The sequence below is a fragment of the Bactrocera dorsalis genome, chromosome 1 (assembly GCF_023373825.1).
Source record: "Bactrocera dorsalis isolate Fly_Bdor chromosome 1, ASM2337382v1, whole genome shotgun sequence".
Taxonomy (NCBI): domain Eukaryota; kingdom Metazoa; phylum Arthropoda; class Insecta; order Diptera; family Tephritidae; genus Bactrocera; species Bactrocera dorsalis.
The window spans coordinates 4,961,849-4,988,785 of record NC_064303.1 but is presented as its reverse complement, the minus strand read 5'-3'; the positions used below and the strand labels follow the sequence as shown (position 1 = coordinate 4,988,785).

The 26,937-nt window shown below is 37.6% G+C and overlaps 1 protein-coding gene across 7 annotated transcripts in view; it reads right to left on the bottom strand.

Moving 5' to 3' along the window:
• The window catches only part of LOC105232483 (laminin subunit alpha-1), a 213,506-nt gene that overhangs the window by 89,612 nt on the left and 96,957 nt on the right, over positions 1–26,937 (bottom strand). Inside the window, exon 1 of one of the 7 annotated variants that reach the window (XM_049446858.1) lies at positions 1,528–2,897. The exons of 4 other annotated variants lie outside the window; for them this stretch is intronic. The gene's annotated coding sequence lies outside the window, so the exon portion shown is untranslated. Of the gene's footprint in view, positions 1–1,527; positions 2,898–26,937 lie in introns of those variants that run through there. 2 more of the 7 variants (XM_049446859.1, XM_049446860.1) reach the window with 2 other exon arrangements.

The window sequence follows — 26,937 nt, the reverse complement described above, 5'->3', positions numbered from 1 at the left end:
AGAATAAACGATAAAAAAGAGATAGAGAACAAATTAAATCTGCAATGATAGTCAGCACAACTATTATAGAGTACCCGAGTTTGCCCCAATGATATCTCTGAAGGAATATATCCTAAATTGTGATAGGAAAAATATAAATAAATGTGTTTCAGCGAGATATTACTGTGTAGGAACAGAATAGTCGATTAAGAAAGATCTGTACAGGAAACTAATATTTAAGAATCAATTTCTTTTCAGGATTTCTGACGAAATAGTGTTATCGTATTCTATAAGAACCTATAATCTCGTTGAACTGACATTACATGTTGGAGATGAATATCACAACGATTTTAATGAGACTCAACCATCATATAGAAGTTGAAAATCATGAGAATGAGTTCTTACCAAAGCTGGAAATCACATGTATGAATTAGAGAAGGAGTCCTAACAACAACAAGAGTATGGTGCTTGACTGGAGTCTGCAAAGTATCAGTGGCGGTCCAACAAGATCTTCGAAATCGTACACATTAACATAGTTAATCTTCATCTAAAAATGGTCGAAATCGAACTACTACCTATCAAAACGCCTATGAATATAGCGGTATTAATGGATAAGGATCAGAACTTATTTAGCTTTTGCTGGTATTTACAATTTCAGTTATGTTAGCAAGGACTTGAACCTTATTTCTACTATCAATACATTATCTCAAGTATTTCAAGCATTTCAAGCATTTATCGTATATTTAGTTTAAGAGGTTTTTGTTTTAATTCAACATATTTTTAGTACAAATGTTACCCCGATTTTGCGGGGGAGCAGGGTTTTTACATCCAATGATTCGCCAAAGAATGTTCTTTAATTGAAATCATTTTTCTGTAAAAATTAATTGTAGACGAACTATGCTTCTGGCAGCGTTTTAGAAATAAAAAAAATCGGCTTGAAGTATTTTAGGTTCCTATGAAATTGTAAGAACGCAGGAATCTTTCGCTTCAAGCCGATCCACTTTAACAACCATAAAATTGAAAAAATTAGAGAATTGTGTTCGTAATACATCGCATGGGGTTTATAGAAATATCAGAAATCTTTCAACTTTTCTTAAAGATCGTTCCAGATCATTTGGTGTGATATTTTGAGAACAAGGCTCATCACCGCTCTATTTTTAATGAGATACGTGAATGCTTAGCAAAAATAATGTAAAGAAAAAAACACAAAGGAAAAAGTTGTCTAATGGTATGCCACATTTATTTAACTTTATGCCTTCTTATACACACTCGCAAACCGTAAAATAAATTTTTTAAACTGGTTATTTGAGAAAAATTTCATGAACAGTCTGAATGAACGCCTTTTCCAGCAATTTTTTCGAAAAAAATTTCGAAATTGTTTAACATTTTTATTGACAATTTTACTAATTTTATGTAAACGAAATTTTGGCCCGTGTACCGCAAGCTATTCCCACTGAATTTTTAATGAATATTGCCCCAATTTTAATATTTTTTTACACACAACTGCAGCTGTCAAAATAATGTCAATAAATACATTAAACTACATACATAAATTACTTCACAACATTTACACTTAATTTCAGCTTCGCGTCGTCACTTTGAACACACACATTTATGGAATTTAATTAGTTTGCGGGTAGGTAAGCACTTTATTCTGGCATTTACTGGCAGTAAACTCTGTTGCACGTCAACTACACCCACTCGGCGTTGTTATTTATTTATACAAATTAATTTATTTACATTTCACCAAACACTTATTTGCCTGCGCTGCATTGATGAACGCCTTTTCATTAGTAGCCAAGCGATGGGCGCAGTGTCATCAGCATAATAATTACGCGCGATGAAGTGGAAGAAAACAAATATCCATGCACACAAACACACGCGCCGCGTTGCGCTTAAATTCGATTTAATTTGCACCAAAGGCAAATGCACTGAAATTAATAAAGCGCGCGGGGTTGCGCATGTGCACGCGCCTAATAATTGAGGCGCGTCCACAAACGTGCGCAATGCGTATACTTATTATGCTATTTTATGCGCATAGGCGCGCACGCACATACACACGCGCGCGCTTGAACAAGACATGCTAAACTCATAAATCGCTGCCAAGCAATCAATCGCGCTGAAGATTGAAGAAGCGCTTGCAGTCTGGGCATACAGTTATGTACGCGCAAATGTGCGTGTGACTGTGTGGCAGCAGGATCAGTCAATATGCAAGTGATTGCTGTTGTTGTTGCAGTCGCGCAGGCGCGCGGCACGTACGAACGATTGGGTCAATAATTACCGCAGAGCGAAAGAATCAGCTTGTTGTTGCTTTTTAATTACTGGCAAGCATAATAAACACTTGCTGTGTATTTTGTTAGACACTTTGTTGTTGTTGTGGTTTGCGTTTTTATTGGTTATTAATACTTTGCTGAAACACTTTGACTTTTCTGTCGCAAGCGCTGAGCATTTAATTAATATTGTTTCGAATTATTTATTTATTTTCGCATATTTTGCACAAATAAACAGGACTGCGACACTGTCACCATTCACTGGTCACACACATATACACAAACTTGCACTGAAATATGCGCACTTGGTTGCGAAAAACACCAACAACAATCGAAAATCACTTTTAATCATCGTAACAATCGAAAAGAAAACCCGCTTCTTTCACCATTTTCACGAACGAAAAATCGCAAAAAAAACAAATTGGAAAATCACACAAACACCAACAAAAGTGCGAACAAGCTGTGAAGGAAATTTTCCCGCATCGCACGCGCACACTTTTCCGTCAATCCGCTAATTTAATCCACACAAACGCGCCGCCGCTCTACAACTGACCCGACCAGCGTCCAACAACCGGCAGCGGCAGGCAACAGCAATTGCTCGCAACGACCGTGCGAATGTTGCCGCTCTCAGCGCTGCCAGTCGGCCGGTTGGAGCTAACCAAGTAACTGTGCTTTTGCCGCCCCTCTGCGCCAGCAGTTGGAACGCGATGCTCTCTTTTTCGAAGCACAGCGCGCCCTGCCTCTGCGCTTTGCCACTCACCGCCGTTGATTTTTGCGCTCTGGTTGTTTTCAAAGTTTATTTTTAGTTGCGACTTCGTCGGCTTTCTGGTTGCAGAACTTGTTCTACGCCGTGCTCTGCTGTGCGCTCGTTATGCTATGCGGCGCGCAGCGTGCGGTGTTTGGGCTAGCGTTTGGAGCACTGGTAGAATTCGTGCGCTTGCCGGCTGGCTATTGCGCTGTCGCTGCTGTTGCTGCTGCTGCCATCCGGCTGTTGTTATCTTTTGCATCGGCAATTTTGTTTTGTTTTGCGGCAATTTTTCCAACGAACTTGTTGTGTTGTGCGCGCATTCTTCTTCGGCGGCTCGTGATTCGTGTTCGATGTTGCATTGTAGTTTGTTTAGACAGATAATTGAGAGCAACATGTTGCTGGCAAATGTTGAAGGCTATTTTGAATTTTATGGATATACATATATGGAACTATCTTGTACATTATAGCGGTTTATGAATTATATGTTTAATGCTTAGTACTATTACTATTTCTGAAACTCAGATTGAGTATAAATTTGGAAAAAATTAATTTTGAACAGCGATCGACTGGTTATTGAATGAAATAAATCACTTTAGAGAGTTACCAAGCCCCAAGTAAGAAAGTAATTTCATCGTTCGCTCTTCCCCAAAATCGAATCGAATCTTCGAATTACAAAACTGAGCTTATAGAAAACAGCAATATTAATTAGAGTACATCTTCGTTCTTTTTATTCCAATCATGTACACGTACAAAATTTTTGAGTCCGTCTTAATAACAGATGATAAAAAAGGTAAAAACAAATTTAAAAAACCGTGTCGAACTAGAAACATTATGCCTGTCATATGGGCACAACATACAAAAAACGATTGTAGAAACTGTTGGGAAGTAAAAGAAAGAGCATATACTTAGAACTTCTTAAATGGGAACGCCAGGCTTTATATAGGAAAGGAATCACAAACATCGGTCGAGAATTTCTTGTCCATATCTCGGAAGTTTCATAGATAAAACATTTTGATTTGATGAAATCAGGACCATGGGGTAGTTCAGAGAGTGGATTGAGTGAATTTTTGTGCCTGTGGTTTCACAATAAGCCTTCTAAAAGCCTAGGTGCGTTGCCAGACATCTACACTATATACATACTAATCAACTCCTTGTCATATAAGTTTCACCGAGAAATGTTATACAACATTGAAAAGATGTGGAAAAGCTGAAAACATAAATTATTAAAATAATTGAAAGACACAAAATATCATTCGTTTCTGTCTTCGTCGACATGACCTCGATCTTTCTTAAAAACCAAAGTATAAAGTGGTGTCCAATTATTGGACTAAAGATTTTTCTGCTTGTCTTTATCGATCTTCTGATCATGATTTATCTCGAGCCAAGAGCCAACACGCTACGAAGACCAATCATCTTAAGAAATAATCGTGCAGGATGAATGGAAACATACTGCTCTCTCATACTCATCATACCTAAATTATAAATGATCTTTAGATGTTGGAGTATACTCGTATGATCAGCTTATTTTCTAATTGTAATGTTAAGCTACTGTTATCTTGGTTATAGTCGATTTAACGACAGCAGGTTGTGGGTCTAGAATAGGGAGCAACTCTTATGTAAGATGCGGTAGTCAACATGTGTAGAGCTTTAGCGGAGCTACTCCGACATACTCAGTTTAATTGCAGCGCTTGTTCATTAGCGGTGCCGCTGCGAGCGGGTGTCGACTTTGAAGCAAACGGTTAGGTATATAAATAATAAATAATAAACTTTATACTACTCGCTTAGCGAGGTTGTGTGCTGGGATTGGAACCCGCCATGCAGAAATCACTCCCAATGGAAAAAAGAACTATACGACTTTGCCTATATTTATATTACTGGGATGATATAATTATTATTAAAGGTTAAATTATACCTTGTATTTGGATTTACTTTTCAGATGCTTGTGGATATCGAAACAACGTGTTACATATAATAATTGTCTCTAGCCACCTTAAGAAAAGTTTTCATATTCCTTCACGGAAGCTAAGTTTAACACCTTAGACATATTAGTCGCCGCGTTTCCCACGCAATACAAGTAAGAAATTATAATCAATGTGAAAGCGGCTAGCCTTAGAGAGAAACAATGACAGCTCTTGTCCGGACTGAACCCTTCTTCACATTTTGACATTTACATGACGCTGTGACAACGTCAGTAGGTGACAACTGTGACAAATACAAAACTAATGCATTATTAAGTTTGTCTGCGACAGGACGAACCTGTCATATCAAGCTTGAAGAGTTTTAGATTTGCATTATTTTGATGCGGATGAATAACAAGGCTTGTGACATTTTGCGTTGTTTGAGAGTTGCGGTGCCGCTATAGAGCATGATAGAAAAGTCGTTGGTCAATTTGGTAACTTGCGATTTTCCTTTGGAAGGTTTTGATGAATTAGATATTGTTTTTCTTACAGAGGTTATGCGAGTCGCACATCCATCTCTATTAATGTTGATAACATCGAATAAGTGAAAGAAATAGTGCTTCGTCTTGGCATCGGAGAAATGCCTATAGAGATCCTTAGACATTTATTCAATGCCAAGACCAATATTTTCAAGCACACTTTTACTATGAAAACATTTTGATTAATGTTTTGGCTATAAAAGATATTTTTTCAGTCCGGTTCAAATTTGATCAGTCGATATAATATTATTTTAGAGAACAATGAAAAATTCAGAGTGTTATAACGGGTGATTTTTTTGAGGTTAGGATTTTCATGCATTAGTATTTGACAGATCACGTGGGATTTCAGACATGGTGTCAAAGAGAAAGATGCTCAGTATGCTTTGACATTTCATCATGAATAGACTTACTAACGAGCAACGCTTGCAAATCATTGAATTTTATTACCAAAATCAGTGTTCGGTTCGAAATGTGTTTCGAGACAAATTTTGTTCAGCGATGAGGCTCATTTCTGGTTGAATGGCTACGTAAATAAGCAAAATTGCCGCATTTGGGGTGGAGAGCAACCAGAAGCCGTTCAAGAACTGCCCATGCATCCCGAAAAATGCACTGTTTGGTGTGGTTTGTACGCTGGTGGAATCATTGGACCGTATTTTTTCAAAGATGCTGTTGGACGCAACGTTACGGTGAATGGCGATCGCTATCGTTCGATGCTAACAAACTTTTTGTTGCCAAAAATGGAAGAACTGAACTTGGTTGACATGTGGTTTCAACAAGATGGCGCTACATGCCACACAGCTCGCGATTCTATGGCCATTTTGAGGGAAAACTTCGGACAACAATTCATCTCAAGAAATGGACCCGTAAGTTGGCCACCAAGATCATGCGAATTAACGCCTTTAGACTATTTTTTGTGGGGCTACGTCAAGTCTAAAGTCTACAGAAATAAGCCAGCAACTATTCCAGCTTTGGAAGACAACATTTCCGAAGAAATTCGGGCTATTCCGGCCGAAATGCTCGAAAAAGTTGCCCAAAATTGGACTTTCCGAATGGACCACCTAAGACGCAGCCGCGGTCAACATTTAAATGAAATTATCTTCAAAAAGTAAATGTCATGAACCAATCTAACGTTTCAAATAAAGAACCGATGAGATTTTGCAAATTTTATGCGTTTTTTTTTTTTAAAAAAGTTATAAAGCTCTTAAAAAATCACCCTTTAGATAAGAAAGGCTATACTATAATGCCTTAGAGAAGAACAGCGAAATGAATTCACTGATCATACAACATGACATAGCTTAATTTAACAAAACATATCAAAGTATACATAACATAAAACAACATGAGAGAACAAAACATATATCACATAACTTAACGTAATTTAACAACACAGAACATGACTACATAACATTTGATAACTTAATATAACATAACTTAACTTAACTAATATATGTTGCTATATAATACGTTGGATAAAAGTTACAAACATAGATTATGGTAAACGAAATAAACAAACTAATCATAACAGCACATGACTAAATTTAACATAATATATCATAATATACATAACATAACATAGGATAACATAACTTAATATTGTATAATATAACATAACGTAACTTGACTTAACTTAACTTAACTTAACTTAACTTAACTTAACTTAACTTAACTTAACCTAACCTAACTTAACTTAACTTAACTTACGATAAAAAGAAATCGAAAGAATTCTATACTCAAAAAAGTTTCGAAATAAAATTACCAGCACACATACTTTTTTATTAATTATTCACTAATTAAATATAATTAATTTTAATTTACCGTTACAAAAATATTAACTCGCTCACTTTACTCTTTCTTAAAGTCAGTATAGCTGCTCTGAAGCGATATCTGACTATACCGCTGCGCATGCGCACCAAACTCCCTGCACATAAATCTGAAATTTCTTCGGAATCATTACTAAAGGTCATGTAATTTTCAAAATTACAGCTATTACCGTTGTTTAACAAAACATCTAACAACTTGAAACACCGTAAAATAGAAATTAAATAATTATTTTGGGTCAGTGCAGTGCAAACCACCAAAATGGAGGAAGTCGGTTGCACGAATTTGCTAGAAATGGGTCAAACACGTACAAACTAACTACCTAAGTGGTCATGTGGTGAGTGTTAAACAAGGTGTATATACATAAATAAGCACAAGAATTTTCTACATAATGCACTTAATGCGTTTTTGGTGTTGTAATTAAATTTTTCTATTTTAATTGTAATTTCACACTTTGGACGTTGCACGGTTTGGTTGGCGGAAGCAATTAAAAATTGTTAAAGTAAAAGCTGAAAGGCAAGAGAAAAGTGCTAGAAGAGTGTGAGCAGAAGTTGGAGATATTTTTATTTTTTTTTTTTGGAAATGCAGAGTTGCATTTTGAACGCAATGATTTTTAGTAAAGCACTTATAGGAAAACTAAAAAGCAGAGGAGTAAATTTGAATGATTCTGAAAAATCTTGTAGGCGAAATTTTGTTGAGAACCATAACAAAAACAACAACTCAAGTCATGACTAACAATCAAAAAAGTAAAATATTGCAGTTACAAGGAAAAATACATCCAGTTAAGTGTCTAATTTTATGATCTCTAAACAACCATATATTGTAATTAAATTGTAGAGTTGCAACACATGACAAGTGTGGTGAATATTTCTCATTTCCAAAGGCGAAAACTGCGCACACAAAAATAAAAAAAAAATATTCTTCGAAGTTTCAAAGCCAAAAAGTGCAATATTTAGACGTTTTCAAGCAACTGAACCACTACCAACCAGATGTATGCATGTGTGTGTGTGCGAGAAAAGAGAAAAATCAATTAAATACAAGCCGACTGCAGCGGCTACGAAACGGCGAAACGTCAAATTTAAAACATTTGCTGCAAACACGCAATTGTTGGACGGCCAAAACACACACACACACATATACATATATAGAAACACACAAAAACACACAACAACACATATAAGTACTTCTGATTGGCTCCACAGTTGGCAAGTGAAGTGTCTGTGAGTGAGTGAGCTGCTGCAGTTGATTGCAGAGGAAGTTAAACGAATGGGTTGGCGGCGCAACGCAAAAGGTCAGAAAGTTTAGAAACGCCCAACTTTTCGCACGCTTCACAAGCGCAGCGCGGAAAATGCACTTGCTCAGGCACACACACACACACACACTACATATACTGCAACTGTTGCGCGCGAATACGTTTGCAGGCAGGTGTGTGTTTATAACTGTAATGCGTACTCTTTTTAGACAGTTGCTGCTAACTGCCGGGAGTTTTGGCTTAATAAAAATATTATAATAATATATAATAGGCGAGTGTGTGTGTTTACGGCGCGTCAGTGGGGGAAATAAGTGGCAACTATTGTGGCGCCGCTGGACAAATGTTTTGTGTTTATATACAATATGTATTGTGGTTCTTGTTATTGTTGCTGTTTGGGTTGGCCGCAGCGACGTGCAAAACGAATTAGAATCAGTTGCAGAAAACTTACTTAAAAATTGCTAACCAAAACCAGGTACATATGTGGAACATAAGACAACTATTCATTAGAAATAAAGAAAATAAGTATAATACCCTTTACAGGTGCATTCCTTGCCGCATAAAAGGGTATAAAATTTATTTGTATCTTGATTTTGATCATTCAGTTTGTATGGCAGCCATATGTTATAGTCATCCGACTTGAATAATATTGACAGATATTGAAGCGATTTTTTGAACAATAGTTTAGGTCAAATTTCTTAATGATATTTTGTCAAATAAAAAAATTCTTCACGAGGACTTGAATTGTATTGGTCAGTTTGCATGGCAGCCAAATGCTATAGTGCTCCGATATCGGCGTTTTGACAAATTAGGAACTTGACTTAAACTGATAATCCGAGAAATGGAAGTACGTAGACTGTTGCACACTATGTTTTCACTCCTTGGTAGAAAAGAATGGACTAATGATAATCGACTGTGTCAACAGTGATGTCTACTATATGTGTTCACTGCTGTATCAAAGAATAAAATAGAAACAGCAGTGGCCCCCTTATCCAGCAATCCATACACAGTAAAGTACTATCAAGCTAAATATCTACAATTCAGCCTTTCAGGCCGAAGTCGTTGGTATGACAGAAAGCGCCAAGTCGCTTTCAGCTCTAACAAGCAACTCTATTACCCTTCGACTAGAACGTTCTTACTGTAAGGTTAAATATCTTGTCTGACACAAGGTTAGAGGTTGAAACATTTCGGCAGTGTTAGCTTTGGTAAATTAGGGGACATAGCAAAAATAACATTGGCAATTACATAGGATTTTTAAGTAACACAACAACCGACGCTTTAAGATGTCTAATAAGGGGACATAGATCAAATATACGCTCTAAGCTGTCCACCTGAGATCCCTAATAGAACCGACCATTAAACCTATAACTGCCATAAAGGTAGCAGTAGATCTACCGCTCCAGAGCGCAGCCTCCTTAAAAGTGGTGACTATCCACTGCAATAGTAGAGCAGGTCTGGAGCTCGTTGACTGTACGTTCAATACCAGGGAAATAATGTTTCGACTCTTTACCTCTGGCTTGAGTTACTACGTGAATATATTTGTTTGTTTTTCTGACGACAGCCGTACTGTAGGAAACTGCTAGGCGAAAGAGCTTACTATCACTACTGGATGGTTGGGCTTCAATTCTGCTCAGCAAGCGTTGACCCACTACTAGAAAGTTCTTCCTGACTGAGTGTGAATCGGAAGAGTTCTAGGGAGCTTTCCGACCTCAGGAAGGTCCCCTTTCCATGGGACGTCCACTTGTTCGATCGGGATACATTCGGTAAGATTGAAAATCTTTTGTGACAGGTTCTGGTGGGGAATGGTAGGAGCTCCGTTTGTCCTCTTTCGGATTCACTTCAGATCAACTCAACAAGCATTATCCAACTACTAGCAAGGTCTTCCTGATCCAGAGAGACTCGGAAGAGAGAGCTCTTCGACCTCAGTAAGCTCCACTTTTCAATGGTTCTGAGAGTTCTAACTGAATACTGACCGGTCGGGACACATTCGGTAAGATTGAAAATCGTTTATGTCCAACTGAAGGAGGGATTTTGCAGAGAAATCGTCCATCAAACCTAAACCCGGGTATTATTAGTACTAACGGTACAAAAATAATTTGTTTAAGGTTACTTTAGATTAAAATCTTCTGCGTTTGTAATCTAACCATTTCGGATCACTAAAATATGGTATCAGTGCAGACCACAATCAAATCATTCTTCATAATTCATACAAATCAAAATATAGGCAAATAGTAGCTGCAAAGCAAAGTTCTCCATAATTATAGCCAAACCGCCTTTTTAGTAAAACAAAAAAAAAAGTTTTATTACAGAAAAATGTTATTGCGTCCAAAATTATATACAATTGAGTACATACTAACACTTAGTACGACTGCATAATTTTCGGCAACAGCTCAACAACAGAAAAAGCTTATACAAATATGTTCTATTTGCACTCAAAAACCACCGGCTTTCAAAAGTCGTCAATATTTATGTAGCCTCAGACCACATCACCGCTACACACACACTCTCACATATAGATAATTTTCTACGCTTTCATTCAAGATGCAAATGCAGCAGTCAGCAGTTTGCAGAAAGCCGCCAGCTGTCAGCCAGAAACAGGTTCCAGCGCATTTGCCACACATCCTCCGCATTGTACACTATGTGCTCCCTCGCTCGCGGATGGGCTTGCGCGCTCAGCTCACTCCCCCGCGCGCTGCTGTCAGTTGCTACACCTTGATGCTGTTGCACCGATAACGTCGCACACACGTTTATTGTGGTTCAATAGGTCAACGATGCGTTGAATACTTTGGCAGATATCGTGAAGAAAAGGATTTCCTTATTGTTGATGTTGTTGTTGGTCGCCTTGATGTTTTTGCGATAAATTTTCTTATTTCTCGTTGCAGCGCGGAGCCAACAAGTGTGGTCTACGTTCCGGCAATTATATAGAATGCAACGAGTGTATAGAATGTAGCAGGAGAATCCCAACAAGAACAAAAGATAGTTTCATAATCGTAGAGAAGTTGCTATTTTTGTTGTGGATCGCGTAGAGGGAGCAATAAAGTGCGCTGAAGTCTACGCATTGCTGATAAGCGATTAACGGCGCGAATGCACTTGATCTTGAGATATTGGCTTGGTGCAGCAGTGAGTTAGCATAGTTAGCTTGTACCTACATAAATTTGTATATTCTGAATATAGATGTAACAATGAACCGAGAGATCACCGACCGAGAATAAAACGTTACAGTTCGCTAATTTATTAAGCTAAGTCAGGTGAAGGAACACCCTACAATGTTTGTGAGAGCGAGAGAGGTAAAGTGATTATGAACTCTAACCTCATCCTAGCTTAGTTTCTCGGCTAGTAATTTCAAAGTTTTAAGTATTTTTAGAAGATATAAAAAATTCACATTAACTTCATGGATAAGTCGTCTGGGTGTTATATAAAATATGTTAACATTTTCATCATGTTAGTTAATATACAATTTCAAAAACACAAATGTGGAACAAACATTTAATAAATACGACTCTATTGATAGTTCTTTTCCTACTACAAAACCTTTTGAAGTACCGTGTTGACTCTTTGTGATAATCGTCCAAAATTATATAGTATAGTTAGAAATAAGCCTGCTACTACAAATAGCAGGGAAATCTAGAATCAAGTGGGGTTTCCTGTTCCATGCCGCAAAACCGGCAGTTTTCGCTCATGTGGGACAAGAGTTTTTTGAGTTTTCAGTCCTAGTATAGAGCGCGACAGGGAGAATTTGCGTCGGGGGAGGTTGATCATATCTCTAACGCTGGCAAGAAGTCTTGTACATCTTTTTGCACAAGTGTTGCGAAGGTGCCGTTCTTGTGTAACTTATAGCTCGAGAAGGAGGCTAGTGCGCACTTGATTGAGTCTGCGGTTAATAATTTCCTTGTAGCTATCCAATCCGAGCGATCTTTCCCATTTACGACCATTGGTGTAATTTGGCCATCCCGAACCGTCTCTGAGAGGTGCACAAGCAAGAGTATCATTGCTCTGTCGATGGATGTATAGGTCATAGCCTAAAAATTTCCCTAAAGATATTACTCAGTTTTGTACCTAACATCCATACTTGGATAACTTGAAAACATGGGGATTTGGATTTGCACCTGATCCAAAAACTTATTAAGCGATGATGGCGGAAAGCTGTCAGTCCGTCCGTGTTATAGAGGAAACGTAAAATGCCTTGTCACTCCCACAAGGTAATATCCAATTTATGCATTTTTCGCCACCATAAGTCGCCGCCCGTCTAACGGAATTGTGAAAATCAGTAACAAAAGTCATCGCTCAGTCGACGAATTGGTCAGATTTGGCTTCCTGTTTTTTTTTCTATTGTAAAAACCAACAGAAATCATTCAAAGTTGTCCGCTTAAGGCTCTGAAGACCATCCAAGCAAAGACCTATAGCAAATTTCATTAGTTGTTGGCATACTTGTATTGGCTCTGGAGCCTATTTTGAATAAGAATGTGATAACAAATATTTATATGTAAATATGTGATTTTGTCTCATACCATCTGTCCAGCTTTAACCTAATTTTTCGGTCTATTCAAAAACTGTTTATTTTACCGCTTTTAACTATGTCGCGTTATTTTTTGAGTTCATACAAACTATCAACGCAAATCGCACTTCGTTAAATCCATATCGCCATGTTGTTTATCAGTCAATCCTATAAAAAGTCTAAGCGCTTTAAAGCTTAGAAAAATCAATATATCGATTTTGCAACCTCAATCCATTCAAATTTTGAAAACGACTCATGTTTTTACGACATCTTAGTGTTATCTACGCTTATGACTCGGAATTTAACTTATAAGCACACGCCTTTACATTAAAGTTTAAAGCTTTTATCGACTTCCACTTTTTAGTGCCGCAAACGTTGGAGCTTATCTTTACTAACGCCACTTTGAAGAAATGGTTCATTAGGAAAAATCGAAGAACGAAAACGAAACTGAAAAAGAATTGTTAAAGATTTTATAGCCGCCAGAGCATGGCACTGGCCGTTTTTACCTAATATGCCGTAAAAACGCAGTTAATGACAACGAGTTGCAACAGTTTTACGACAATCGTGCGCATAGTTTTTTCGTAAATAATTTGTCATAAAATGTAATGCACGAAGAAAAGCTTAAAAAGCTTGTGGAGCGAGGGTAAAGGGTGTGAGTGTAAGGACTTTTGATAGAGGTTGAGAGAGTTTTCTTTGGAAAATTTTATTACGTTATTCCGTAGGTTGCTATATAAGCTCGAGTTGTTTTATAGCTCTGAGCAAAATTTCTGTTTAAAACTCGATGGTCTCTACAAAAGCTTGAAGGTCTAAGAAGTTATATCCGATTGTGAATTGAAAAAAATCGAATTCACGAGCTTTACAAATGCTTGTGTTACTCAAATAATTATGCTCGTGGTTAGTAGACTGTCCAAAACACTTCTACAGCATTTTCAATGGTTCCATGGCCGAGATTCCATAGGAAATACATAATTTCAAGAAAAATCTTTTCCAGTTTTTTCCCATTGTCCAGACCGACAAATTTGATCAAATGGTATATTAATGTTTCGAAGGAAACATTTCGCATTTTTAATTCAGTGTACTCGACTCCCAAAAATTTAGTCGAAGAAATAAAATTTTTAATAATTTTGATTTTTAAGACACTTCACTGTTTTGACTAGTTCTTCGATGATTTCCTGTATTCATCTATTGTAGTAATAAATTAGTTTGCTTTCTGGATTGGCGATATTTTAGTGAGAAAAATGTTAGTCACCGCCAGACATCTTTTTTGGTAGGTCTTCTTGAAGACTTTTGGGAAACCTGGGGAGATGTTATTATTTCTTAGAAGGGCTGTTCCACTCTTTATTTTCCGGAATCGTTGAATGGAAAAGCGTCCGCTTAATATACATATTTAGTTAGGCTTATACCTGATAATGTTCCGGGCTGTATTATTAGAAAAAATTTACTTATGGTTCTAATTCAAGGGAATGAAAGGAAGTTTCGTAGAGTCGGATGTAGTTTGAGATCCGATTTACAACTTAGAATATCTACTCTTAAAGCAGGGCGATGTCAGCGTTCAAGGCTGGTAAAGGAATGAATAACTTCGTTATCAATGGCAGGGAGTTACTTTGTGATAAGACTAGTATGAGTACTAGGCCACAACGGGAGCAGGCAACTGTAAAGCTAATGAGCTGGCAAAAGAGGTGACCCTAACTCCGCTACCAGAAGAATGAAAACGGGTTAATACCCTCTCTCCTCGTGTGTTCTGCTACTGGGTAGTAGGGCTTGGCGCGAACTTGGCCAGCGTTGGTCTACCATCGCTTCATGTCAAAATCCTTTTGGCACAAGATAGATCTTAAGGAATCCCTAGTTGTGGGTTTCTAACAAGTCATTGCTCTATCGGCGTTCATGTTGTAGGTTTGAGAATGTTATACGATGCCAGCTGCAGAAGCTGTATGGAAGAAGACGAAGTGAAATCATCAAGTTTGTCACGCGGAGTTCTATTTTTACGACATCACAAATGACTTCATAATGTGATCTTTGGATCAGCCATCAAACCTACTTAGAGTAACAGACAACGTCATCTAAGAGATTTTTTTCGCTAAACATAAAATTATCGACTCACAGAAGATTAGGAAGAAAACAACTCGCGAAAACGACCATGCCACTTTAACGGACTGGGATTTGTATCCATTCAAGGTCTGTCAACTGTTTGTCAGTTCTCAGATTGATTTGGGGATTGTTTCATTTTCGCTTCAAACACAAGCTGTCAGAGTCTTATTTTACATAAAGGTCCATACCGACACACCCTGTCTGCACAAAAATGCGTTTATTTGTCCATTTTACAAACATTTTTAGAGTTTTGAAAAGGTTGTGACATTTGAATGAAACAAACGTGACACTAATAAAATGCTTGCTTTTGTTGTAATTTATTTTGTTGCTGTATTAAAATTTAATACAAGCATTTTGCATTTTAATGATTGTCATTAGTGACGCATTTAAATTTCGGTATTAACTAATTTTTTAACAGTTTCAAAAGAGAGCGGCGAAAAATGTGTGTGACAGACCACCCGAGAAACGTGAGCGAGTGATTAAAGTGGAAATAAAAGTATAATAAAATGGATAGTGCAACCGAAAGATAGGCAAAGATGTATAAAAAAACTAAAACAAAGTAAATTATGGAAAGAAAAATAAATATTTATACTTGTTTGAGAAAATGTCAAACAAAAGTTACGTATTTGAAATTGTCATTCTTGACAGTTGACAAATGCTGTTATTTGTCAATTAGGATAATGTTAATTCACAGCTTTTTGATAGGGCTCTACAAGTATGCGTAATTGATAGTAACAAGAGTCCAAACATTTCTTTTTGCGGCCGGTTCAAGCAAATTTTCAAAAAATGATCGGCTTTGTAGAGAAATAGGGGGACATAAAGACAAAAAATATTCCAAATTAGTAGCCGGAACAAATAGAGTTACTTTTCTGAGGTATTACGTTCCTTGGTTGTTAGACATAGAGATAGGAAATCTTCTATAGAAGTGACCAAAACCAATAGAGTTTTCTTATTACATTTCTTTTTGTTTCAATCTACTCGTAAGAATTTGAGTACTGGCAAGATCTTGTTAGACAAAAGGTTGAAAACATAGCTATCAACACCCTTAAGTTCAAAAATATTGAAAAACAAACTTTTAAAACCCCAAAAAACTCCTTGCTTTAAGCACTGTTTACAATTGTCGACACTCAACATTTCTGACGAACACTCTCAAATATCGCACCAAACCAGAAAATAAAAACAACTAAAGTTAAAGATAAATTACAGTAACCAAACCGCATTCAGACGGTCAAATTTGCCACCTTATTTTTGTTTATGGCAACCTTGTAACGGCAACAAAAAAATTAGCACTAGTTGCTCGTTAGTATCGCAGCAGCAATACAACGAGTAACAAGATCATTAGCAACGTGCCACATTGTAAGGCACGAAATGCCTGCTGCCAACACATGTTTATGCGATTTTTGCAGCTCATCAGTTGCTGCTGGCGAAATTATGAGTTATATGCAAAAATCAAAGGCAGACATTAGCGCTTACTCGTCGTGGCAAAAAACCGCATTAAAATAATTGTGAAGTAGTTCGACGAACCTTGGCAACTAGGCGCTACCGTATGCGGCAGGAAGTCGCCACTGCAGGGTCAATTTCAAACGTGTGACTGGAATTGTGAAGGAATGGATGAACTTCGTGATTTGTCGACAGTAGTATGTTTGGTATAGTTGAGGCTAAGGTGTAGAGCAGCAGTCTAATTTAAGAATTCTATTTCAAATTTGGAGGAATTATATATTGTAAAGATTGAATGTGTACATGAATATTTTATATTATGTATTTACATCTATTTTACGTCGTGATGCAATTTTGAACTCAAACTAATTAAAATTGCATTCTCAAATTCGAGTATTGAACGAATTAGTAGTCTGGATGGCATCATAAATTAGTTGAGAAACTATAAAATAGAGACCACGAGCGTAAAATTATTTATTTTATAAATGCAAAAGAAGCTTTTTGAAAATTTTGAGATAAAAAAATCAAATCTAAGCCCTTCATACGAGCTTCAGCATCACTTACTGAAGTTTTGGTCGATTTAGAAACCTTCCAAGTTTCATAAACTGGATGAGAAATATATGACAACGCCTAATCGAATTTAATTGCGTGTTTCATGAAATTAAAGATATGTCTTTACTTGATGGTTTTGAAGTAATAAACCCAATCTTCACTCTAGAGAAACGTTCGCGCTATTCGATGCAAGAGAAGGTATTAGGGTAATTCGCACTGTTGCGCTTTCTTCAATATAATGGCTAGAAAAAGCCTTACCCGCCGCTTATCTGAACCACACAGTGACACTATCTACTCTAAAAAGACAAATATATTATATGAAGAGTGCGCAGATGCCATTGAAATCACAGGTTTTAACCTCAATCCGTTTTCTGGTCTGAACAAAGCAGCGAAAGAGGTTAGCTTGAGGTGAACGAGGACACGACAAAGTACCTGGAGAACTATGCCACTGTTGACAGTTATAAATTTGAATAGTGAAGGATTTTGTTTTATCGAAACTAGCATAAAGACCAAATACCTGTAGATGGAGATGAAGTGCAGAATAACTCTTGCCAACAGGTGCTACTTTGGGATTGATGAGCAATAGAGAAGCACATCTCTCTCTCCCTCTCTTTACAGACAACAATTACTCATGATAAATCTTTTATCATTCCCTTCCTATTATACGGCACAGAATTATTGACGATTAAGAAACGATATTAGAAAACACTTGGAGCATCCGTAGAATTGTCTTTTGCAAGATATTGAGAGATGAATATCTAAGAAGATAGAATCACCAACTAAATGAGCTAAAAATCCAACGAATGGGCTGGTTAAGCTATGTGACAATGGAACGTATACGCAGCCAGTGGAAGGACCAAGTGCATAGCGAACTGTCTTTACTTGTGATGGGGGGACTGACTTGACCACGCAAAGGATAAAGGCAACTGTCGAAATTTGGTGTTCTTGGCCAAGCCCCAACCACGGTTTTAGTGCCAAAGAAATAGACGAAGCTCACACTCATTACTGTTGCTGGTTGCCTTGTTCTGAAGCATAAAGCGATCTAAGTCAAAACTGGACAGTGAAAATTTTTCGCATATTTGTGAGGCATAAACTTCTAACAATGTCTGGGAAAACAAGATAGTTACTTATACTCGTACATATTGCGCGGCGCAGAAACGTATATTTCTATACTTATATGCACAAATTTTATATTTCTTCTAATGACTATAATTTCCCGTGATTATGTTTTATTATTGTTAGTTAGTTTGCCTTCTGTTTTCCGCTCACGTTTGACAATCAATCAGCTGCCTAATGTTGTGCCACTGCAAACCGAATTCAAAGTCAGTCACAAACAGCGTCGTAGGCCACTAAAGTCTCCACAACAAGTACCCACATTAATAAATGCACATATCTACTAACATACTCATATGTATGGTCCGAACTACGTGTCGGCTGCCGCCCAGACTGTCTCCTAGTGTGTGTCTCTAGACTACCAATGCACTATACCAAATCAAACGTGCAACATTGCGATTTCTTGGCCTAGAGCTGCACGTTGTACCTTAACAAGTCGCCGCCGTCACTGAAAACTGTCTGCTTTACATTTTATTGTATGAGGAAGGCAAAAATTGTGCCCTTTGCAGTATTTTACATGCCATTTTTATATACAAATAGAGTATACTGTGTTGAATTATGGTCGAATGATCAGCTTGTTGCATTTTTTTAATTCATCCACCGCCCAACGGGTTATGGTAATTATGGGTTTTGGGAATAATTTTATAATTACGCGAAAATCTTGGAATTTGATTATCACCTGCGTAGCTTTATAGAAATTGTATTTTCAGTTTTTTTGGACAAGCAAAGTCCGTTATGTTAATACAACGATGATCACGGCATGTCTTGCTCGAGTAGATCAGTGGTTGAAGTTTAAAAAAAATTTAAAAGGAACTGAGACACTGAAATTATTACCTCGTGGTAAGTTGATGAACTTTAGGCTGGCGTTAAATGGAAAATGTTTCCTTCGAAGAGGTAAACTATAACTTACCGATCAAAACGACGTTAGATACAGAGCTACTTGACGACATCGAAAATCTACACTCCTTCCAGGGCTGAAGAAGGGAACCATGAACTACCTGAGCGATCGACAATCATCCGTACTGTCGAGGTAAAAACTCAAAATTGAGAAGAAATAAACAGGGGACCGACCAAACTTCGGTCGCAACAAACTTAAGACTCAGAGGAGCCATTAACACCTTCACCAACTCCCTCTCAGTGAATTGGATACTTGGAGTCAAGTTGCTCAAAAGGTTCAAAAGTGTAATAAACCTCCTGCTTCTGAACAAATCCCGGCTCAAGAAGCACTCTATTAATATGGGTGTAACCCTTTGTGTAAACGGCCGTTTATCGATATGAAGTCAGAAATGCCAGGGTACTTAATTATGGACCTCGCAACAGTCCGTAAACGCAGGCCCATTGCCTTTGAATCTATATATCCGAAGGTACAGAGTAAACATAGAAAATATAGTTGGCGTAAACTCCGATGGAACCAGCTATTTGGGTGCAAAACTATGAAAGTCATGTGCAAAATGGTAGATCGGAAGTACACAAATTTCCTATTGACACTCGATAGAAGAGACTGTATGATCATGACCGGAATACTAACTAAAATGGGGCTCTCAGATCGAGAAGAATGCAGGAAGTGTCTAGAGCAAGACACCAAGGAAATAATGGAGTATCTCTTGTTCACTTGTCCTGTCCCGCATTGGCAAGACTACGTGGAATCTCCATGATATGATACTCTGGAAAACATATCTATATTGAGGCCACACAATCTGTTAAAATTCGCGTCAAGCGCAGGCATCCTCAAGGATGATCACTCGTCATGGATCTAACAACTGTAGCAAGTACCAAAACTGGTATATGCGCGGCTTATTGGCCTATTAGACTAACATAACCTGACCTAATCTATATATCTATATAAATGGGGATCATATCGCCTCAACAGTGGAATTTGAGACTATTGAGCATTTGTGAGTCCGTCTAAAAGAGGGATAGCATTTATTTATATCTATCTATCTGAAACCTAAAACCTAAAGTACAAAAAAATACCGATGTGAAATCAAGTTAATTAGAGCGTAAGCAAAAATAGAAACTGTCTCTGGAAGGTTGGCAGATTTATGGATAAACTATTTCTATTCTAAGAATACACTTTTCATTCACTGTTTTTGATTTCGTCGCAGACGGAATTTAAGCACTGATTTGATCCGATGGTAGAATCGACCTACGCAATCGTCTAAGGTCGGAAACGCTACTAAATGTTTTTTTCCAATTCAATTCACATAATTTTAGCGGATTTGTGTCATAATTGTGTCGAAACTCATGTCATTCGGCGCTAATTGGTTTTGCTGACATTCACTTAATCCACTTGAAGGGTACAGGCTCGTTAATAAATTTTATGAGCTACGCTACACCAGTTTATGACACATGAACCATGCTGTAGAGTTTTCATTAGTGTCATAAACTAATTTTATAACTTTTTCAGCGCGAAACATTCTGATCACCTGCTGACTCAGCCGATTACATGGACACATACACACTTACATACATACATATATAGATAGAAACATTAAATGCATATTTTTACAACTAAATACAAGCGCTTTAATTGCATTACACGCTGGCCAATTTTGACATGCAAAACACTATACAACAACAACACTTAATAATAACTGTAAAGCGATGGCGGAAAATCTCTTTTGGCAGCTAAATTTTCGTTGCACAAATTTTGCGCTTGCCAGCTGACTTTATGGCCACTCATTTGAGCGATGAGCGCTGTGTCAAACCGGCAACGCTATCGCCTGACTGATAAGGTCAACACCGATGATTTATGACTTGTCGGGGATTATGACGCTCTGCGTATTTGCGTTGTGCAATGAAATGTGAGAAGTCTTGCTGAGATGTTTCTTTAATGTGTCTATTACCGCGCTGTCTTGAGCCCCGCTGTTGGGCTAAAGAAGTTTGTGAATGGTACGCCAAGTGTTTGTGCGTGTGTGTGTTTGTGCATGCAAATGTAGCGTGTTGCAAGAATATGGCTGGTGTATGTGAAGTGTTGCGCAACAATAGCTGCTGTAGGCAAACTTTATTTCAAAGGCTATGGCCACAATTGTGGTGTTTATAATGGAATCTAGCATTTAATGGCGATTTGATTGGTGGTGGCTCTATTAGAGTGAGAAAAATTGTGAATAATTTATTTAAAATGAATAAAAGCATTTAACCAGTTAACTATTGTTTGGTTAATAATTACTATTCAAATTAATTTTAAAAAATGTTTCATTCAAAAATATGTTTAAGGTTAGGAAAAATATATTTTGTTGAAGACTACATAAAAATTAAAATTTTGAGATTTAAATTTTATTATATTATAAGTTTTTTATGATATCAAATTAATTATAAAATAACTTATTAAAAAAGGACCTGTCGGGAACTAAGTAAGAGAACACTATTTTGGAAAAATAAATTCGAAAGAACATCCGTTTTAAAATCACTCAGTTTTTTCGAAAAACACCTTCTCGTTATCGTCAGTAAAATTATGCTTCTCGACTACCAGGATATCATGAAAGGTGTTATTACTAGCTATGAGTCTTGGATTTATGCTGACGACCCGGAAACAAACGATCAATTGGCCGAATATCGTGCAAAGCTGAGCCGAAGCAGAAAAAATCATGTCAAAGCTGGTCCAAAATCAAGGTTATGTTGATGTTTTCTTCGATCATCTTTTGACCGACCAAACTGTCAACAAGGAACTATTTGATTGTATTGATTCTTTGCGAGTTTTTCGTCAAATGCTTAACCAATAATCGTGCCGCAACCATTGTTTTCACCTGATCATACTCTGTGTGACTTCTGGCTATGTAAAATGCTAAAACGACTTCTCCGGAGAAACAATTTTGAGTCAATTGAAGACATTAAACGTGAATTACTATACACATTGAAGGCTATGTTGGAATTTGAAATTTTTTAACGAAGCTATGTAAAAGATTCTCCAGATTTTATTCTTTTTTTTTTTTGAATATCTCTGGTCCTTCATTATTATGTATGTAAGATGCCACATCTTAAGGGCATTATTTATTCGAAGTTTTATTCCGATAACTTGATTGGTGTTCGATTTGTATACTGGAAAGTGACAGAATCAGATGGAATGAAATATTTGTTATATGGGAAGTAGGCGGAATACATCGATTCTTTTTCACCTGCAAGATAATGATGGTGTTATGTACCGAAATTGGTTGAAAATGGTTTGCCTGTTTTTGTGATTTTCACCTAAAAGTGAGCAGTGTCACACCCATACCATATAGGATGAAAACTTTACGCTTCTTACGTATACATTTAAGGAGTTATCGTACTTTTAGCAGTATTCAAAATAAACGTAGGCAAGTGGTTTTCATTATCATACGATTTTCTTAAATTTAAATGGTATGAAGAGAATCAGGTGGAATTTATCCGACTCGGCCAAATAAGTGCGTGATCTGTCAAACAGTTTGTTCACAGCAGCTGTTACAGCCGGTCTATGGTGGGTAGCGAGTTTTACAAGGGATAAAAATATCAAACAAACAATATGCCCCAAATTTTGTATTTCTAACCAATAATCGTTGCGAATGTTGGAAAAGGATTGCGGTAATTCAGTTTTATCAAAAACACAGGCCCACGAGTTTCACCAAGCCTTCAAAGACGGTCGAGAAATCGTTGAAAAAATTCCTTGTCTGGACGACCTTCGACATCTTTAACTGTTGAAAATATTAAAATAGTGAAGGTCTCGAAAATCGTCAGGCAAGTATTAGAGAAATGGCAAGAGAGCACGAAATCTCGCGCGAGTCCGTTTCAATGATTTTTGGTGAACATTTCGTGTATAAAACGAGTTCTTGTTCGACTCGTTCCGATAAAGCGGTTTTTTTTTTTTCAAAAAGAGTACCCTAAACAGATGTCTTTGACCATGCTTGATTATGTGGATTCCGATCCCGCATCTATGGAGAGCATTATAACTGCCGATGAGACATGGAGACATGGGTTGATGAGTTTGGCATGCAAAGAAGTCAACAATCATGTAGTGGAGGGGAAAAACGAGCCGAAACCAAAAACATCACGCCAAAGCCGTTTAAAAATCAAGATGATGCTCATTGTTTTTGTCTATATTCGTGGTTTGGTGCATCATGAATTTGTTCCGGAGACACAAGCGGTTAATGAAGAGTTCTATTTGACAGTATTGAGGTGTTTGCGTGGGAACATCCGTCGAAAACGGCCGGTATTGTGGAAGAAAAATATATACATAGATTTCACACGATGATTTTTCACCATCGCATTGAGCCAAGATTATGATCGAAGTTAGAGCCAAGAACGTAATGAATACCATTGATCAACCATTGTATTCATGAGGTTTGGCTCCATGTGATTTTTTCTTGTCCTCCAAACTGAAATTGCCGCTCCGTGGAACCCGTTTCCAGGCAATCGAAGATATCCCAAAAAGTGCTTTTGAAAAGTGTTTCGTAGATTCGAAAAATTATTGGCATAGGTGTATTATATTTGGTGGAGATTACAATGAAGGCGACAAAATAAATATTGATGAACAATTAAATATATTATATATTTTTTTTATTAGAATGTATATAGTACATATAACTCTATCTCGACAAGTTTTAAGGTTAGATGTTCTGATCTTCCCAAATTTCATCTTGCCCTTTTTATAATGCTGAAAGGATTTTAACTTTAAAAACCATTTTTCCCAACCATCCAAAATTTATTATTGTTTGTATATTTATCAATTTATATAGATGTATTCAACCTATCCTACACATAGTACAAACTTATATTTGCCACATAGTAGCGCGAATAGATACTAATCTAACAAGTTCCGCAAAATATCGAATATTTTCTTCGCAATTCCCTCGCATTCGAATTAATTGAAAGCATTTAACACAAATTTTTCAAATTACTGAACTAATGAAGCGGCAAGCCGAGTAATGTTGCGGCTTAGACAAGCAAAAAACCAACAACAACAATATGAACAAAAAAACAAGCAACACATTGGCAGCTGCAACAACAGAAAGCCGCCAAGAGGATATGTTAACAACTGCGGAGCAAAAATCCCAACCACTCAGCTGTCAATCAAACGGTAGAAAATCAAGAAAAATATTGAAAATCACGAGGCAAAAACCGACGAAAAATCGCGGCAATAAAAATGAGTGAATTCAATTTACCGCAGCTATGTGAACCGTTAGTGGCAAAAAGCTCCGATGGCGCAGCAGTTGTAAAAATACCTTACATTTATTGTTGTTGTAATTGTTTAGTTTTTGTTTTTATTATATATTTATTGTTGTTGTTAGCTACCAGCGTTGCATACGCGCATTCTGTATTGACGGCAAGTGTCAATGGTGTGGTTACAAGTATTTGCTTTGTTGTTGTATGGCATTTGTTTGCTGAGCGCTCACCTAGGACGCACTAACCTCAATACGAACAGCAACAAAAATAATAATGTGTATACAAGTGTGTCGCATTTAAAGTCTAAGCTGCAGTTACGGAAAACGCAAGCAAGTTAGCTTGAAAAACAACAACAACAATGCCACAAAATACCAAGCAGCAGCACAACTGCAATTTTGAGCGCAACAAACTAACAGCAACAACAACTACGCCGTAGAACTTTGCTGCAGCGGCATTTGGGCTGTGGCAACAGCGCTCCAATCGCCATAAAAATGTCAACGAGCTCGTAAAACAGCAACAACTATTGCAATAAAATGAAAATGAAAACACAAATGCAGCAACAACAACATCGTGTTGTTATAGCAAGTACAACAAGTTGAAAACAAATTCTTGCCGCAATCATTGCGAGAATTCAGCGAATGTTTGGGCGCAGCAACAAAATGTTGCAGCACACAAGCCGGAGTCTGGAGCGCCTGCGCGCCAGCAACTCATGCCAACTTTTGCGTAGGAATGCAACGATTGTACTGGCATTGCGTCTTTGTGTGAGCACACCACAGCGGAGCGCGACGCATGCGTGGCGACAACTATGGCTCCAAACAGTCTGCGCTTCTTGCCACAGCGCGCGGCATATATATACATATGTGTGTGAACGAAGAATGCAGAAAAGGGTTGGATGCAGCTATCTGCTGTTGGTCCCACGAAAACGAGTTAATTGATAAGATCAAAGTGTTTGAGTGAAGCAACTCGAGTTGTGGCATAATGAATTAAGTGGAAACGAAACGAAGTAACGTGAAAATAAACACAATAAACTCAAGTTTAGAATTTGGTGTTCACAAAAAAATTCAGTTTTGGATTCCTTCCCTCACGTAGCTGGTCTCCAGGAGGACCTGAAAAAACAATATATCTGGATTTGAGGAAGATTTTCCCGCTTAAAATAACCTCAAATTCAAAAACCCTCCAAAAAATTGTTATTACTCCGATGAACCACAAAGTCAAAATTTTAATTTTTGCTGACTTCACAAAGAAAAACAGTTATATTTGACTTTAGAACAGCCCAACAGTCTCTGTTTGGCGAAAATCGGAGATTCCAAGTGTAACCAGGTTCTTCTCCACCAGTTCTTTCCAAGGGAGTGGAGGTCATCCTCTGCCTCCGCTTCTCCGGCGGGCACTGCGTCGAGTACTCTCAGAGCTGAGACAACTCAGAGGTTGTCGTTGTTGTTGGTGTAAATGCTGACTCCAAGATAAACGCAATTATCTACGACTTCGAAGTAATGACTGTCAAGAGTGACGTAAGAGCCAAGTTGAGAGTGCGACGACTGTTTGTTTGATGACAGGAGACATTTCGTCTTGTCCTCTGTCACTTCCGGATGCATACGTTTCGCTTTCTTATCCAGTCTGGAGAAAGCAGAAATAACGGTGCGTTTGTTTTGGCCAATGATACCAAGATCATCGGTGTATGGTACGCCATCTTATATAAGATGGTACCTTCCTTACTTAGTTCTGCAGCTCGAATTATTTTCTCCAGTAGTAGATTGAAGAAGTCGCGCGATAGAGAGTTGCCTTGTCCGAAATCTCGCTTGGTATTGAAAGGCTCGGAGAGGTCATTCTCGATCCTGACGGAGCTTTTTCGGAGATATCAAATTCAGACATCGCGGTATAAAGGCAGCTCCTTTTCGTACTGTCGAAAGCAGCTTAAAATCGACGAAGATATGATGTGTGTCGATTCTCTTTTCACGGGTCTTTTCCAAGATTTGGCGCATGGTGAATATCTGGTCGGTTGTTGATTTTCCAGGTCTGAAGCCACACTGATAAGGTCCAATCACTTTGTAGACGGTGAGCTTTAATCTTTCACGCAATATGCTCGATAGAACCTTGTATGCGATTTTAAGGACGCTTATCCCACGAAAGCTGGCGCAGATTGTGGGGTCCCTATTTTAATGGATTTGGGCTCTAATACCGAAATATAAAGGCAACCCTTGTAACAGCAGCCAATTAATTGCGGTCTTGTTTTAGATATTTTGGATACGAAATCTGAGCAAGAGCGTTTCATTGAAGGAAATATAACTAATCCATAACGGTTAAAGATGATTCTCATATAAATTTTATGAGTTTGGAAGTAAATATTGCTGAGTTTTTAATATTTTTTACTGAAATTATTAAAAAAATGTATGACTTGCCAATCACTCAGTTGTGTCTGAACTCGAGTTTTCGCAACGAATCACACAAATAAATGCTGAATAAATAACTTTGACAAATTAACAGCAATAAAATTTACATAAGTGAAGCATAAACACATACACACACACATACTAGCGCACACATACATTTGCATAACTGCACATGAACGCACTTTGCGGCGAGCAGACACTTGGTCACCATTTGCCAATTGTTGCACAAAAATATTAACCACAACAT